Source organism: Narcine bancroftii, chromosome 2 (genome assembly GCF_036971445.1).
Source record: "Narcine bancroftii isolate sNarBan1 chromosome 2, sNarBan1.hap1, whole genome shotgun sequence".
Taxonomy (NCBI): Eukaryota; Metazoa; Chordata; class Chondrichthyes; order Torpediniformes; family Narcinidae; genus Narcine; species Narcine bancroftii.
In genome coordinates this window covers 94417403-94431795 of record NC_091470.1, presented here as the reverse complement: position 1 = coordinate 94431795, position 14393 = coordinate 94417403, and the positions used below count along the sequence as shown (strand labels likewise).

Genomic DNA, 14393 nt, shown 5'->3' with positions numbered 1-14393 from the left:
GGTTAGCAAAGTAAGGGATTTTCTTTTTGGAGAGAGAAGGATGGGAGGTGACAAGAGATATTTTCAATGAAGAGAAGCATAGATCCAGTGGGCAGCCAGCACCTTTTTTTGTTTATGAATGGAGGAAAGTTTAGAGATGTCTACCAGCTCCCCTTCCCTTTTCTCTCTCTCTCTCCCCTTTCCTCTAACTCTGCATTCACTGAGCTACCTCCCTCCCCAATCAATTATCAGCTCTTCTCTCCTGCCCTCCTATCCATGGCCACCTATGGTATCTTTGCTGTTGGCCTATGCAGTTCTGCCTGCCCCTTCTTCCCTCCTCCCCTAACATTTTATTCAGGCACCTACCTGCTTTTTGCTCACATTTCAATGAAGGGCTCAGTCCGGAAACATTGTTTAAATATCACTGCATGCCGTGCACACTACAGGACCTGCTGAGTTTCTCCAGCACTTTTATGTATTTACTACAATCACAGCATCAGCAAAATTTCTTGAGCAAAGCACATCTTCTTAGCATCTTAACGCTTTGGATTCATGTGCCGGTTTTCTGGGACCACCAACAAGCACATATACTCCTGATTTTCTGGGACAGGTTTTGTACCCGACCACAAGCCGGTTTGTACTGTACTTTATTATCGGTGGACCCAGTCCTAAGAATATATTATGAAAGGTTAAAAATGGCCAGAGTCCAAATTGTTGAAGCCAGTTGTTACCCATCAGTACTGATTATTTCAAAACACTGCATGCTTTACAGAGAAAGGATAAAGGCTTGAGACCTTCAAGGCATGAGCAAAATGTGGGGAGGTACCCAGGTCATACTCAAGTCTGAAATGTTGATTATGTACAGTATCTTTATGTTTACTATATACAGAGTGTTTTTAAATGATCAGTACTGAGTGGTTGATGCGTAACTGGCTGTAGATGCCTAGAAGAGTCTCCCTGCTCTTCTATCTGTTTGACCAGCTGAGTTTCTCCAGCATTGTGCTTTTACTTCAACCACGGTATCTGCAGAATTTTGTGTTTTATTCCAGAACTGATAATTTAGACATTGTCATACTGGTTTTTACAAGACTTATCTGGCAGGGGAGAATCGGCAGTCAGGATGGCTGCTCTCCCAGGACAAGGCTATCCCACTGCACTTCAGTTGTGTTGACGCCTGTGATGTCTCCAAATGCGGGAGACTCGACTGCAAAATTTGTTAGCCTTTGCATCCGGGACTGGACTGGAGTTTGAATTCCTGTTGTCTGTCAGGAGTTTGCATGTTCTCTACATGGGTTTCCTCCCACCCTTCAAAATGTACTGGGGATGTAGACTAATAGGATGTTTCTTCTTTCTTTGGCTTGGCTTTGCGGACGAAGATTTATGGAGGGGTAAAGTCCACGTCAGCTGCAGGCTCGTTTGTGGCTGACAAGTCCGATGCGGACAGGCAGGCAGGCACGGTTGCAAGGGAAAATTGGTGGGTTGGGGTTGGCTTTTTCCTCCTTTGTCTTTTGTCAATAGGATGTAAATTGGGCTGAAATGGCATGTTACTGTTCTGTAGGTCTAATTTTATTTAAATTTAAGACCTTAATGTACAGAGCACTCCCCATCTTGCAGCAAGACTGCATCAGATGGTAGCTCATTGTGAAGAAACTTTGGATAATACAAGTAACAATAAAGCCCAATTAGCCAAACCTCGAAGGCCCCTTCTATCTATTTCATTCTTCCACCTGGGAAAGATGTATCGGGCCCGTCACCATGGCGACAGGGAGAAGGCAGCTGAGGAGGATGATCCTTTAATCCCCATTATCACCTAACCAATGAAGTGCAAACCTGTGCCCGCATTTCCCAGCGCAGCGAGCACGTCTCTGGACAGACGGGACCCGGGGGTGGGGGGTGGGGGGGGAGGGGGAGGGTGGGGGGGTGGGGGAGGGTGGGGGGTGGGGGGTGGGGGGGAGGGGGAGGGTGGGGGGGGAAAGGTGCAGGCGGGGCTCGTTTCCCCCTGGACGGGTCAAACCGGGAGACTGCGGTCCTGTCCGGTGTTCGCCGTCCCAAATCAACCCCCTCTCCCCGGCCGGCCGGCCGTCCCACTTCCCCCCCTGGCTTCCGTACCTCATGCCCCATCCCTCCTCCCTGTCCCTGCCGGGAAACGACGCCATACCCACACACCCCGTCCCCTCCCCCTTCTCCTCCTGCCCCGTCCCCCTCCCCTCCTCCTGCCCCGTCCCCCCTCCCCACCTCCTGCCCCGTCCCCCCCTCCCCACCTCCTGCCCCGTCCCCCCCTCCCCACCTCCTGCCCCGTCCCCCCCTCCCCACCTCCTGCCCCGTCCCCCCCTCCCCACCTCCTGCCCCGTCCCCCCCTCTCCTCCTCCTGCCCCGTCCCCCCCTCTCCTCCTCCTGCCCCGTCCCCCCCTCTCCTCCTCCTGCCCCGTCCCCCCCTCTCCTCCTCCTGCCCCGTCCCCCCCTCTCCTCCTCCTGCCCCGTCCCCCCCTCTCCTCCTCCTGCCCCGTCCCCCCCTCTCCTCCTCCTGCCCCGTCCCCCCCTCTCCTCCTCCTGCCCCGTCCCCCCCTCTCCTCCTCCTGCCCCGTCCCCCACCTCTCCTCCTCCTGCCCCGTCCCCCACCTCTCCTCCTCCTGCCCCGTCCCCCACCTCTCCTCCTCCTGCCGTCCCCCACCTCTCCTCCTCCTGCCCCGTCCCCCCCCTCTCCTCCTCCTGCCCCGTCCCCCCTCTCCTCCTCCTGCCCCGTCCCCCCTCTCCTCCTCCTGCCCCGTCCCCCCTCTCCTCCTCCTGCCCCGTCCCCCCTCTCCTCCTCCTGCCCCGTCCCCCCTCTCCTCCTCCTGCCCCGTCCCCCCTCCTCCTCCTGCCCCGTCCCCCCTCTCCTCCTCCTGCCCCGTCCCCCCTCTCCTCCTCCTGCCCCGTACCCCCCCTCCTCCTCCTGCCCCGTCCCCCACCTCTCCTCCTCCTGCCGTCCCCCACCTCTCCTCCTCCTGCCGTCCCCCACCTCTCCTCCTCCTGCCGTCCCCCACCTCTCCTCCTCCTGCCGTCCCCCACCTCTCCTCCTCCTGCCGTCCCCCACCTCTCCTCCTCCTGCCGTCCCCCACCTCTCCTCCTCCTGCCGTCCCCCACCTCTCCTCCTCCTGCCGTCCCCCACCTCTCCTCCTCCTGCCGTCCCCCACCTCTCCTCCTCCTGCCGTCCCCCACCTCTCCTCCTCCTGCCGTCCCCCACCTCTCCTCCTCCTGCCGTCACCCACCTCTCCTCCTCCTGCCGTCACCCACCTCTCCTCCTCCTGCCGTCCCCCACCTCTCCTCCTCCTGCCGTCCCCCACCTCTCCTCCTCCTGCCGTCCCACACCTCTCCTCCTCCTGCCCCGTTCCCCACCTCTCCACCTCCTGCCGTCCCCCACCTCTCCTCCTCCTGCCCCGTCCCCCACCTCTCCTCCTCCTGCCGTCCCCCCTCCTCCTCCTGCCCCGTCCCCCCTCCTCCTCCTGCCCCGTCCCCCCTCCTCCTCCTGCCCCGTCCCCCTCCTCCTCCTGCCCCGTCCCCCTCCTCCTCCTGCCCCGTCCCCCTCCTCCTCCTGCCCCATCCCCCACCTCTCCTCCTCCTGCCGTCCCCCACCTCTCCTCCTCCTGCCCCGTCCCCCACCTCTCCTCCTCCTGCCGTCCCCCACCTCTCCTCCTCCTGCCCCGTCCCCCACCTCTCCTCCTCCTGCCCCGTCCCCCACCTCTCCTCCTCCTGCCCCGTCCCCCCCTCCTCCTCCTGCCCCGTCCCCCCCTCCTCCTCCGTCCCCTCGTCCTTCTCCTCCTCCTCCCCACTCTCCCTGTCCCCGCCGGAAAACGGCGCCGTACCCCCGACTCCTAGACGGCTTGTCCGCCCCAGGGAAACAGGGGAGCGACATCCCCGGGGCGATATGTCCCCAAAATGCAGAGCAGCCCACCTCCCCATCGGCCACACGTTCCCGCTCAACTACTTTGAAACGTTGGAGAGGTGCAGCAACAGAAAGTTGGCAGCTGTCCCTCCTACCTGGAGTTCCTCCTCCTTTCGCCGACCTAGGAAGTTTGTAAGTAGTGCTGAGTGGAAAATGGTTCCTCACTGCGCTGCCTTTAATCTGGGCGGTGACATGTGGGGAGTGGACGAATCAACTTGGGTTGTCCGATCACAAATCAACCAATGCAGTCACAGGGAAAGTACACTGCTTATCTTTGTCTATCCACAGTCGACCACCTAAACATGATATAGTTTGTTTAAACGTGGCGGGAATCCAAGGGAAACAGGAAGAACTAAAAGTTTCTCTTAAATTGTCAGGACATTTTCAAATTCAACTTTTTTTGTCACATGCATTAAAAAGGCAGTGAATGAGGTTGGTTTGCGAGCAGGCTACATAACTGGTACAATAATGCAGAGTGAGAGAAGGTCATTTGGTGCAGAGTAAAGCAGACACACAACCAGACATAACACACAGAGAGACAGATAATGCATAAGCAGGAAAAGTATTCATATATTTAAATTTTGTTTTGTAAATATGAGAGTCTCGGATGGTCAGTGTGAGCAGTTCCTTTGCATTCTCACTGTCAAGGAAGAAGCTGTTCCTTGGCCTGGTGGTGCTGGCTCTGATACTCCTGTATCTCTTCCCCAAAGGGAGCAGCTGAAGATGCTGTATGCAGGGTGGAAGGGGTCCTTGTTGATGTTGAGCCTCCTTCAGAAATAATTCCACTAGATCACTATTATGACAGGCAGGGAGTGGGGCGGGAGGGAGGGAGACTCCAGTGATCCTCTCTGCCACTCTTATGCTGCTGTAGATTGACCTCTGATCTATGCTCTATAAAGGCAATATAATTTTACTATTTTAGCGGGTCGTTTGATAACAGTAGGAAGAAAACTGCCATGGAATCTGTTGGTATGTGACCTCATTCCTGTGAATCTTCCTGACAGCTGAGGGCCACTCAGGAGGAAAGCTTGACTGGGATGGGACTTTTTCCAAGTTGTAGACCGTGATGGAGGGGAGTGGTGGGGATGTGATGGCTTGAGTCATATTCTGCAGTTCTTTTGGTTTGGGGTGAGAAGTTCTCATACCAGGCAGAGATGCACCCTGACAGGATGCTTTCAATGGTGTTCCTGCCAAACTTTCTCTGGATTCTAAGGAGTAGAATTTCTGGGTGGCAAGGTTGGCATAGCAGTTAGCCATAACGCCTTTACAGCGCCAGTGGTCAGGACCAGGGGCGTAGCCAGGTTCTAAAGTTAGGGGGAAACAAGTACATAAAAAAGGTACCACAACACATATCAGATGTCAGTGGTTGAACAATGGGCCTCACTGATTTTTTGGTGGCATCGGACTGGGTATGGTGGAGGGGGGAGGGGGAGGTTGGGCAAAAGGGAAAGGTGCCACTTGAAAAATGTGCTCGGGGGAGCTACTGCTACCCCTGCACTCTGACTAGGTACTGTGACAGATCATAGATAAATTGGGGCAGGTTTTTTTTTAGTGTAGGTCACATACAAACACTTAAAAACACATCTCATTTAAAATACTGGAGTTCTGCTCAAGCTAGACAGGCTGGCTCCAAGACCCTTTGCAAAAGCGTTGGAGAATGTGTAAGAGACTTCACTAATGGATTGTTGTTTTGAAAAGCAACAGATGAAAGAACTCAGAGGAGTAAGTTCGGAGCCACAGGCTGTCTAGGAGTGCTGTTTGCTGTTGTAAGAGGGTCATGTGGTTTTTGCAAGCAGAGAGGGAGTCAAACAGACTTTTCTCTGAGAGAAGGAGATCAGTTCTGCAGTTTTACAGTCAGCAGTAACAGCTGGGACTGGAACAGGACAACCTGGAAAGCTTGTGGAAAAACCCCATTTGGAAGACAGGTTGTGAGTGGTTAGTTCAGCCTGGTCAAAATTCTTGTGGTTCATGCAAGAGGAGAGGACTGGTTGCCTAATGTTTCACTTAAAATAAAGGAAATAAAAAGGAAATCTGTGATGACTTGAAAGAAAGAGGTTATCATCTGGAAAACCCTGAAGGAGCAAGTTTATTTGGCAAGACACTGAAGTGGGCGATTAAAAGGAATCAGTTGTGGGTGTCCAGCGAACAAAACAAAATCTCTCTGAAATTGAACAAGAATCTTCCTGAGTGGTAACCATGTACCTTTCAAGCACGAAAGGCTGGTGAACTTTATAAATGTTAAATTCTGTGAACAGTATACAAATTGTCTGCAACCAGCAAACTTGGAGGAATGAGAAGTGAGATTGGACTGTGAATCAAAGAACATTTTTTAACTTACACACGCATTACATACACGTGTGCTTTGAATTAGAAGGGGGTTAAGTTAGATTAGTTAAGTTAATAGTGATGAGTTAAACTATGATTCTGTTTTCATGTTTAAAAATAATTAAAAGCAACTTTTGTTTAATTAACCATTTGTGTAAGTGAATATCTATTGCTGCTCTGGACTCGTAACGTTTTGACGCTGCTCAGGACCGGACCTGGGATTGAATCCTGAGCTGTCTATGAGGAGTTTGTTCCTTCTGCCCGTGGCTGCATGGGTTTTCTCCCAGCCTTCAAAAACGTACTGGTGTGTAGGTTAATGGGGAGTAAATTGGGTGGTACAGACTTGTAGTGCTAAATTGGCCTGTTACAGTGCTGTATGTCTAAATTTAGAAGTAGCATCGGGGTTAGATTGCAAACTGCACAGGAATATCCTGGAGTCTCCAAAAACTATGGTACATAATTCTGATTCCACAAGCAGAGAAACCTAAGTGGGGAAAACAAAAGTTAAAATATTGGAGACTATTGAAGGGGCGGTACGTTTAGTTTAGTGGTTAGCACAATGTGATAACAATGCCAGGAACTCGGGTTCTAATCCCATGCTGTCTAAGGAGTTTGCATGTTTTCCCGTGTCCTTGTGGGTTTCCTCCAAGGACTTTGGTTTCCTCCCACCCTTCAAAATGTCCGAGGGTTACAGGTTAATTGGGTGGCACGGGCTCATGGGCTGAAAGGGCCTGTTACCGCGCTGTCTATCTAAGTTTAAAAAATTATGTTTACCAGGGTTAAAAAGAGGAATCCGTAGATGCTGGGGCTTAGTGCAATATACCACTGGAGAAACAGCACTGTCCATAGGAAGTGCAACCGTGCCTGCCTGTCCCGCATCGGACTTGTCAGTCACCAACGAGCCTGCAGCAGACGTGAATATACCCCTCCGTAAATCTTTGTCCGCGAAGCCAAGCCAAAGAAGGACAAGCCAGTCCAAAAAAAAAAGTGAATGTCTGAATAAAAAGGTGAAGGGGGAGGGGAAGGAGCAGGGGCTAACAGGTAAGTCGAGGCAGGTGAGAGGGCAGAAGAGAAAGAAGCTGTGTTGATATTGGGAAGAGGGCAGACAGTTCCGAGGAGTACTTCTGACTGGAGAAGAAAGGGAAGGGAGGCTGCTCAGATGAGCACCCACAGTAGCAGATCGTTCAGAACACCATTTTTCCTATTGCATTTCTGGCAATTGAAGTCTGAAGGCCTATGTTAAAAATCATCTTTGAATGTAAAGTACTAACACTGAAGCTAAACTTGTCAGATTTAATTTGCTAGGTTTTGTGTTATCAGCATTATGGGTCAACAGTCTTGCTGTAACCAAGGACATTGTATGTTGGAAGAGCAATGACACGCATGGCAGGGCAGTGACATGCCAAGAAGAGAGAAATAAGGAGGACTTCGAAGCATCAGTGAGATGTGTAATGTCTGACAGAGAAATGATTGGGTAACACAGGGTGGTTGGTGTGAGTGTTGAATCTGATGGATATATTGATTTAATGTACAGTAAACACTAATCCCAATACAGAGTCTGCAGTAGTCAAATTTGCTTAAAATATTAAAATGGACACAATTGCAAAGTGCAGGTAATAATTAATGATCTGCAGTTCTTTTAAAATGTTCATATAATTTTGTTTTTCAACTTCAGTTTTATTTATCATCTCATTGTGCAATTGCAACCGAATGAAACAGTGTTTTTTTCCAGTCCTCGGTGTAAAACACTGTAACCACCCATACAGAGCTGCCTGCTTTTTACTTGTACCTTGAAGAAGGGCTCAGACCAGAAATGTTGCTAATATACCTTTACTGCGAGGGGCCGCTCGTATATCTGTGAGGGGTGCTGGGCAAAGTGGCTACTCTGTCTGCTTTATGGTAGACAAAAGTTAAAGAATTTCATGCATGTTACATTCTAAATGTAGTATTGCGTGACAATAATGGAACCTTTACCTCCAATGGATGCTGCAAAACCAGTTGAGTTCCTCCAGTAATTAGTACAATCACAGCATCTGCAGACTTCCGTGTTTCACTCCACATGTACTGAAAAATTATACATAAGCACAGTATGCATATACAAGTATTAAAACAAATGAATATTATTGTTAAATAAATACTTCAGTCATGAAGGATTTGTATGAGTAGCTCTCAGTCATTAAGCAGCCTTACTACCTGTGGGAAGAGGCTGTTTCTCGGCCTGGTGGTACTGGCTCTGATACTCTTGTATCTTTCTTGATTGGAACAGCTGAAAGATGCTATGTGCAGGGTGGAAGGGGTCCTCACTGATTTCACAAGCCATCTTTAAATAACATTCCAGGTAAATGCCATCAATGGGAGAAGGGAGGGTATAGGGCAACCTCTGTAATCCTCACTGCAGCTCTTGGCCTCCAATCTGATGCTCTTGAACACACTGTGATGCAGCTGGCCAGGACGGTCTTAATAGAGCCCCTGTAGAATGATGACCTTGCCTGCTGAGGAAGTGCAGTTGGTGTTCCTGACAAGTGAGGAGATGTTGTGTGATCAGGATAGATCACTTATTAAGTGGACTCTCTCCAGTACTGAGCTATTAATGAATAATGGAAGGTGGTATTTCTTGGTCGTCCTGAAGTCCGCGATCATCTCTTTTGTCTTGTCCATGATGAGACTCAGGTTGTTACTCTTGCACCATTTTATGAGATTTTACACCTCTTCTCTGTAGTGTGACTCATCATTACTGATGAGGTCAACGACTGTTGTGTCATGTGCAAACTCTGTTGGAACTGGATGTGACAATGCAGTCATGGGTCAATAGTGTGTACAGGTGCTCGATGTTCTGCTACCGGCCAGACAGATTGTGGTCCTTCCATTAGGAAGTCCGGAATCCAGTTACAGAAAGGGGTGGTGCGTCCCAATGAGGACAGCTTCTTTACCATTCTCTGGGGACTGATCCTATTAAATGTCAAGCTGAAGTTAATGGTGTATGAGGTGTTGTTCTCTAGGTGGGCCAGGATGGAGTGGGGGGACAAGGCTATAGCATCGTCTGTGGAGCTATTTCTTCAATACACAAATTAATATGGGTCCAGCATCTCTGGGAATTATGCTTTGATGAATTCCATTACCAGATATCAAAGAATTTTATAAGGTGGAAGTCAGTGCACTGAGCAGTAGTCATTGAGGCCAGTTATTGTCACCCTCTTTGGTACCAGGCTTAAAATTGGAACGATGATGGACTACTGTAATGACAGGTTGAAATGTCTGTGAGGACCTCTGACAGTTGGTCTTCACAGTCCTTTAGTACCTCACGGGGTATGTTGTCCGGTCCTGCTGCCTTGCATGGATTCAATTTGGATAGGGTTCTCCTCATCTCGGCTGCAACTATGCAAGAGGCCCATTCATCAAGGGGAGACAGAGCTTTTTCCTTGACAAATCCTGCATAGATCTTCAGTCTGCCCTGGAAGGGAGATGTCATTGTCCTTAATTTGCAAGGTTGACTTGTGATTCGTAATAGTCTTGATCCCTTGCCACATCTGCCGTGTTTCTCCGGTGTCACACAGCTGTCTGTGGATCTTCTATCCGTACCCTCGCTTTGCACAGGAGAGTTCAGCCCTGGGTGATCTTAATGCCATCCTACCTCCTATCCTGAAGGCAGCACCATGAGCTCTGAGAAGGGCCTGGACCTTTGCATCCAACCATGGTTTCTGGTTCCCCCTGGTTGTGAAGCTTATGATCTCGGTGACTGTGGTGAATGTCTGCCAAGCTGCCTGTCTCCCCTCTGGCGAGCCTTGCTGTACTAATATTGGCTGTGCATTATCTCTTCTGTTAAGGACACTCTCCTTGGGTATAACTATATATGCACCTATTGACTTTCATTATTGTCCCATGAGTTTCTGCTAATAAAAGCCATGATTATTGTTTGACCACATCATCTTTGTCTAATTCATCAACTGGCACTTCAATTTTATGAGCAGACATGGATGCAGCCCTCAAGCCAGAGTGGCTGATAATCGACCAGTCTGCCCCGAGGGCCAGAGAAATTTTAAACCACTGGATTGCTTGTTTCGATTACTTCCTTTTCCTTTGGCTTGGCTTCGCGGACGAAGATTTATGGAGGGGGTAAATGTCCACGTCAGCTGCAGGCTCGTTTGTGGCTGACAAGTCCGATGCGGGACAGGCAGACACGGTTGCAGTGGAAAATTGGTGGGTTGGGGTTGGGTGTTGGGTATTTCCTCCTTTGTCTTTTGTCAGTGAGGTGGGCTCTGCGGTCTTCTTCAAAGGAGGTTGCTGCCCGCCCAACTGTGAGGCGCCAAGATGCATGGTTGGAGGCGATATCAGCCCACTGGCGGTGTCAATGTGGCAGGCACCAAGAGATTTCTATAGGCAGTCCTTGTACCTTTTCTTTGGTTACTACATGGCTCGAAACAACGTGGTCGATGAGGCGATACAGTGGGGCCACCTGAGCTCTCTGTTGGGTGAGGTCCCTTTCGCCGTAACGCAAGGAGCTACCACTCTGGCTATAGCCCGGGAACGTCTGACTGCTTACTACGCAGCGCCACGGAATGTGGTGCTTGCTCGACACCGGTTGCTAACTAGACGCCATAAACCCGGGGAAAGTGATCCTGGCTATTCACTGGCCCTCGACTCACTGGCAAACGAATGTGATGTCAGGGCAGTCAATATGCAACAACACCGCAATGCCTTGAAGCTGGATGCTTTTGTCAACAGGATTGACTCGTTACATCCGACAGAGTCTGCTGGAGACGGAGCCCTTAACCTACGACTGGGCAGTCACTCTAGCCAAAACACTGAGAAGTGCCACGCAGGCCATTGAAATGCTAAAAACTGAAAAGGAAACATCCAGGAGTGGTGGAACCCCGAAGGAAAGAAAAGGGCAAACTCCTGAAAAATGCTACTTCTGTGCTAAGAGCTGGCACCCCAGACAGAAGTGTCCAGCTTGATTTGCTATCTGCAGCTATTGTGGGAAACTCGGCCACTTCGCTAAAGCGTGTAAGGCGAAAAGTACTCCCACTGATAAGAAGAGAAAGAGAAGCACCAAGAAAATGCATCGTGGAGCTGCAGGAATGGAAGACAACTGTGAAAAGGGGGAATCTTCAGACGAGCAGGCTGAATCGACTTCAAGTGACAGCAAGGTGAGATCCCCTGTGATAGCTCAATTGACTGTAAAGCTTGGGGGATGTTACGGACTGGAACGGTCGACTATGAAGGGGGAGGTGAATGGAGAGACTCTTGATTGTCTAATAGACTCAGGGAGTACTGACAGCTACATCCACGAGAAAGTTGCCAGAGCCTTACATTTGCAGAGATATCCAGCGAACTGAAAGATATCGATGGCTTGTAGTGAACTTACAAAAACTGCATGGGACAAGTGTAAAGTTACTTTAAATTTGCGAAGACTTTGGCTTGCTGATGTGTAGCTCTTTATTATGCCGGAGCTCTGCGCCCCTGTGTTACTGGGGTTAGATATTCAATCTCAAATGAACAGCGTAGTGTTAAATTTTGGTGGGCCACTACCCACACTAACCATCCCCCACGTTAGTTGCTGCGGTTTGTCCGCATTAAAGATCAAAGCTCCTTCCTTTTTCAGTGATTTATCCTGAGTGTCAGCCAATTGCCACTAAGAGCCATTCTCACAGCAAAGAGGATTGTGAGTTTATCAAAGCGGAGACCCAGAGATTGCTTAAAGAGGGAGTAATTGAACCTAGTAAGAGTCCATGGCGGACCCAAGTGGTAGTCATGAAAAATCACACTAGGAGATGACTGACTATTGACTACAGCCAGACAATTAATCGTTACACTACCCTGGATGCCTACCCCCTGCCACGCATCAATTAAATGATTAATCAGATAGCGCAATACAAAGTGTACTCCACTATCGTCCTCAAGGCAGCTTACCACCAAATCCCCATTTAAAATAAGGGAACGGCCCTATATGGCTTTTGAGGCTGATGGGGGGGGGGGGTGGTGTTATACAAGTTTAAAAGGGTAAGTTTTGGGGTCACTAATGGTGTGTCTGTTTTTCAGAGGGAAATGGATAAGATTGTTAGGACGTATGAGTTACAGGGTACGTTTCCCTATCTGGATAATGTCACTATCTGTGGGAAAACACAGGCTGAGCATGACAACAACTTAAAGAAATTTTTAGCAATAGCTAAGGAACTCAACCTTACATTTAACGAGGGCAAATGTGTGTTCAACGCGACAGAGCTACCTATTCTGGGCTACATTGTCCGCAAGGGCGAAATCCGACCCGACCCGGAAAGAATGGTCCCCCTTAAGAAGTTACCACCCCCAGACTCATCTAAAGCCCTTAAAAGGGGTATGGGATTCTTTTCCTACTACTGCAAATGGTTACGCCACAAAGGCATGCCCTCTGTTTGACACTAAATCTTTTCCTCTCTCTCCAATGGCCTTGAAGGCTTTTGAGAGAATTAAAGCTGATATTGCCAAAGCTACACACTCGTCCATTGATGAGGATGTCCCATTCCAAGTGGAAAATGATGTCTCAGATTGTGCCTTGGCAGGAACCCTTAATCAAAAGGGCAGACCTGTGGCATTCTTCTCCCGCACGTTACGCGGACCTGAAAATAAACATCCTGCCATTGAAAAAGAAGCCCAGGCTATTATTGAAGCTGTTCGCTACTGGAAACCCTTTCTAGCCAGCATAAAATTTACTCTTGTCACTGATCAGAAATCTGTAGCCTACATGTTCAGTACTAAACACAAAAGTAAAATCAAGAATGATAAGATGGCACGCTGGCGAATAGAACTCTCAACTTATAATTATGAGATCCAGTACAGACCGGGCAGGTTAAATGATCCCTCTGACGCATTGTCACGATCTGCTGCCGGTGCTCAGCTGGAGGGGCTAAGAGATCCATAGCAGACTGTGCCACCCATGAATCACGAGGTTTTTCCACTAAATAAAGGCTAACAACGTTCCTTACTCTCTGGAAGAAGTCAGGAAACTGACTAAAAGCTGTCCCGTTTGCGCAGAATGCAAACCGCAATACTTCAAAGCTCTGGAGGCCACTCTCATCAAGGCAACCCGACCTTTTGAGAGGATTAGCTTTGATTTTAAAGGACTGTTACCTTCCAACAACAAAAATGTATATTTCCTTACTGTAATTGACGAATATTCCAGGTTTCCCTTTGCGATACCCTGCCCTGATGTCTCGTCAGCATCTGCCATTCAGTCACTTAGAATTTTCAGCATTTTTGGTTTTCCCAATTATATTCATACCGATAGGGGCTCACCATTCATGAGCACTGAACTACGGCGAGCCCTGCTACGGAAGGGGATTGCCACCAGCCATACCACGAGCTACAACCCGCAGGGCAATGGGCAGGTCGAAAGGGCTAATGCTTCAGTCTGGAAGATTGTTAATCTTGCTTTAAAAACACATGGTTACCCTGTTACCCGGTGGCAGGAGGTGCTGTCTGAGGCACTACATTCTATTTGGTCATTATTATGTACTGCAAGAAATCAAACACCTCATGAACGTATGCTTGCCTTTCCTAGGAAATCAGGAACTGTGATGGACTGGCCAGCCTGTTTATCTGAGCCTGAACCATACTGCTGAAGAGCCACACTTGGGCACGTGAAACAGACCGCCTAGTCCAACCAGTTCAGCTACTGCATACTAACCCCAACTACGCTCATGTTAAATTCCCAGATGGGAGTACTGACACTATACCCCTAAGAGATCTGGCCTCACCTGGTTCGCCCCTTCCTCACACCCCTACTCAGAGTGAGCCTGAGAGATTGGACTCACCCCCCTCCCCCCAGCCTGTGACCCCTAGTAAGCTTTCAGATGGCTATGCTTAGGCTCCACTGCCTCACGCTGGAGATTCTGGAGTGGATCCAGAAGTCAGTCCTTCCCACACTACAGACCCAGGAACTGTACCAGTTCCCAAGGTTGCAAAGGAGCCACCTGTTTTGAGAAGAAGGACCAGAATTTGTAAACAACATGATAGGCTGACATACTCATAAAACATCTCATTTTATTTTGATTGCTTGCTCGATACTGGCGTATTTTGACTGTTTCTCAAGGCCAAATGTGGTATCCATGTATTGCTTGCTTCAGTCCTTCCTAGCAGCTGTCCTTTTGATTTTAACCCTTCTTCTGCTGGGGGGAGACTGTGGTGAATA

General features: G+C 49.4%; 1 protein-coding gene and 1 pseudogene across 3 annotated transcripts in view; one reads left to right on the top strand and one right to left on the bottom strand.

Moving 5' to 3' along the window:
- Window positions 1-8712, bottom strand: part of LOC138753906 (annexin A4-like) — a 94925-nt gene extending 86213 nt beyond the window's left edge. For 2 of the 3 annotated variants that reach the window (XM_069917453.1, XM_069917454.1), the window contains exons 1-3: window positions 8420-8712; window positions 8201-8290; window positions 3997-4197 (exon numbers count right to left, since the gene is read on the bottom strand). The gene's annotated coding sequence lies outside the window, so the exon portion shown is untranslated. Of the gene's footprint in view, window positions 1-3910; window positions 3927-3996; window positions 4198-8200; window positions 8291-8419 lie in introns of those variants that run through there. The other variant, XM_069917455.1, reaches the window with a different exon arrangement.
- LOC138755927 (U1 spliceosomal RNA) lies at window positions 1066-1200 on the top strand (annotated as a pseudogene).
- Window positions 8713-14393: the final 5681 nt, after the last annotated feature.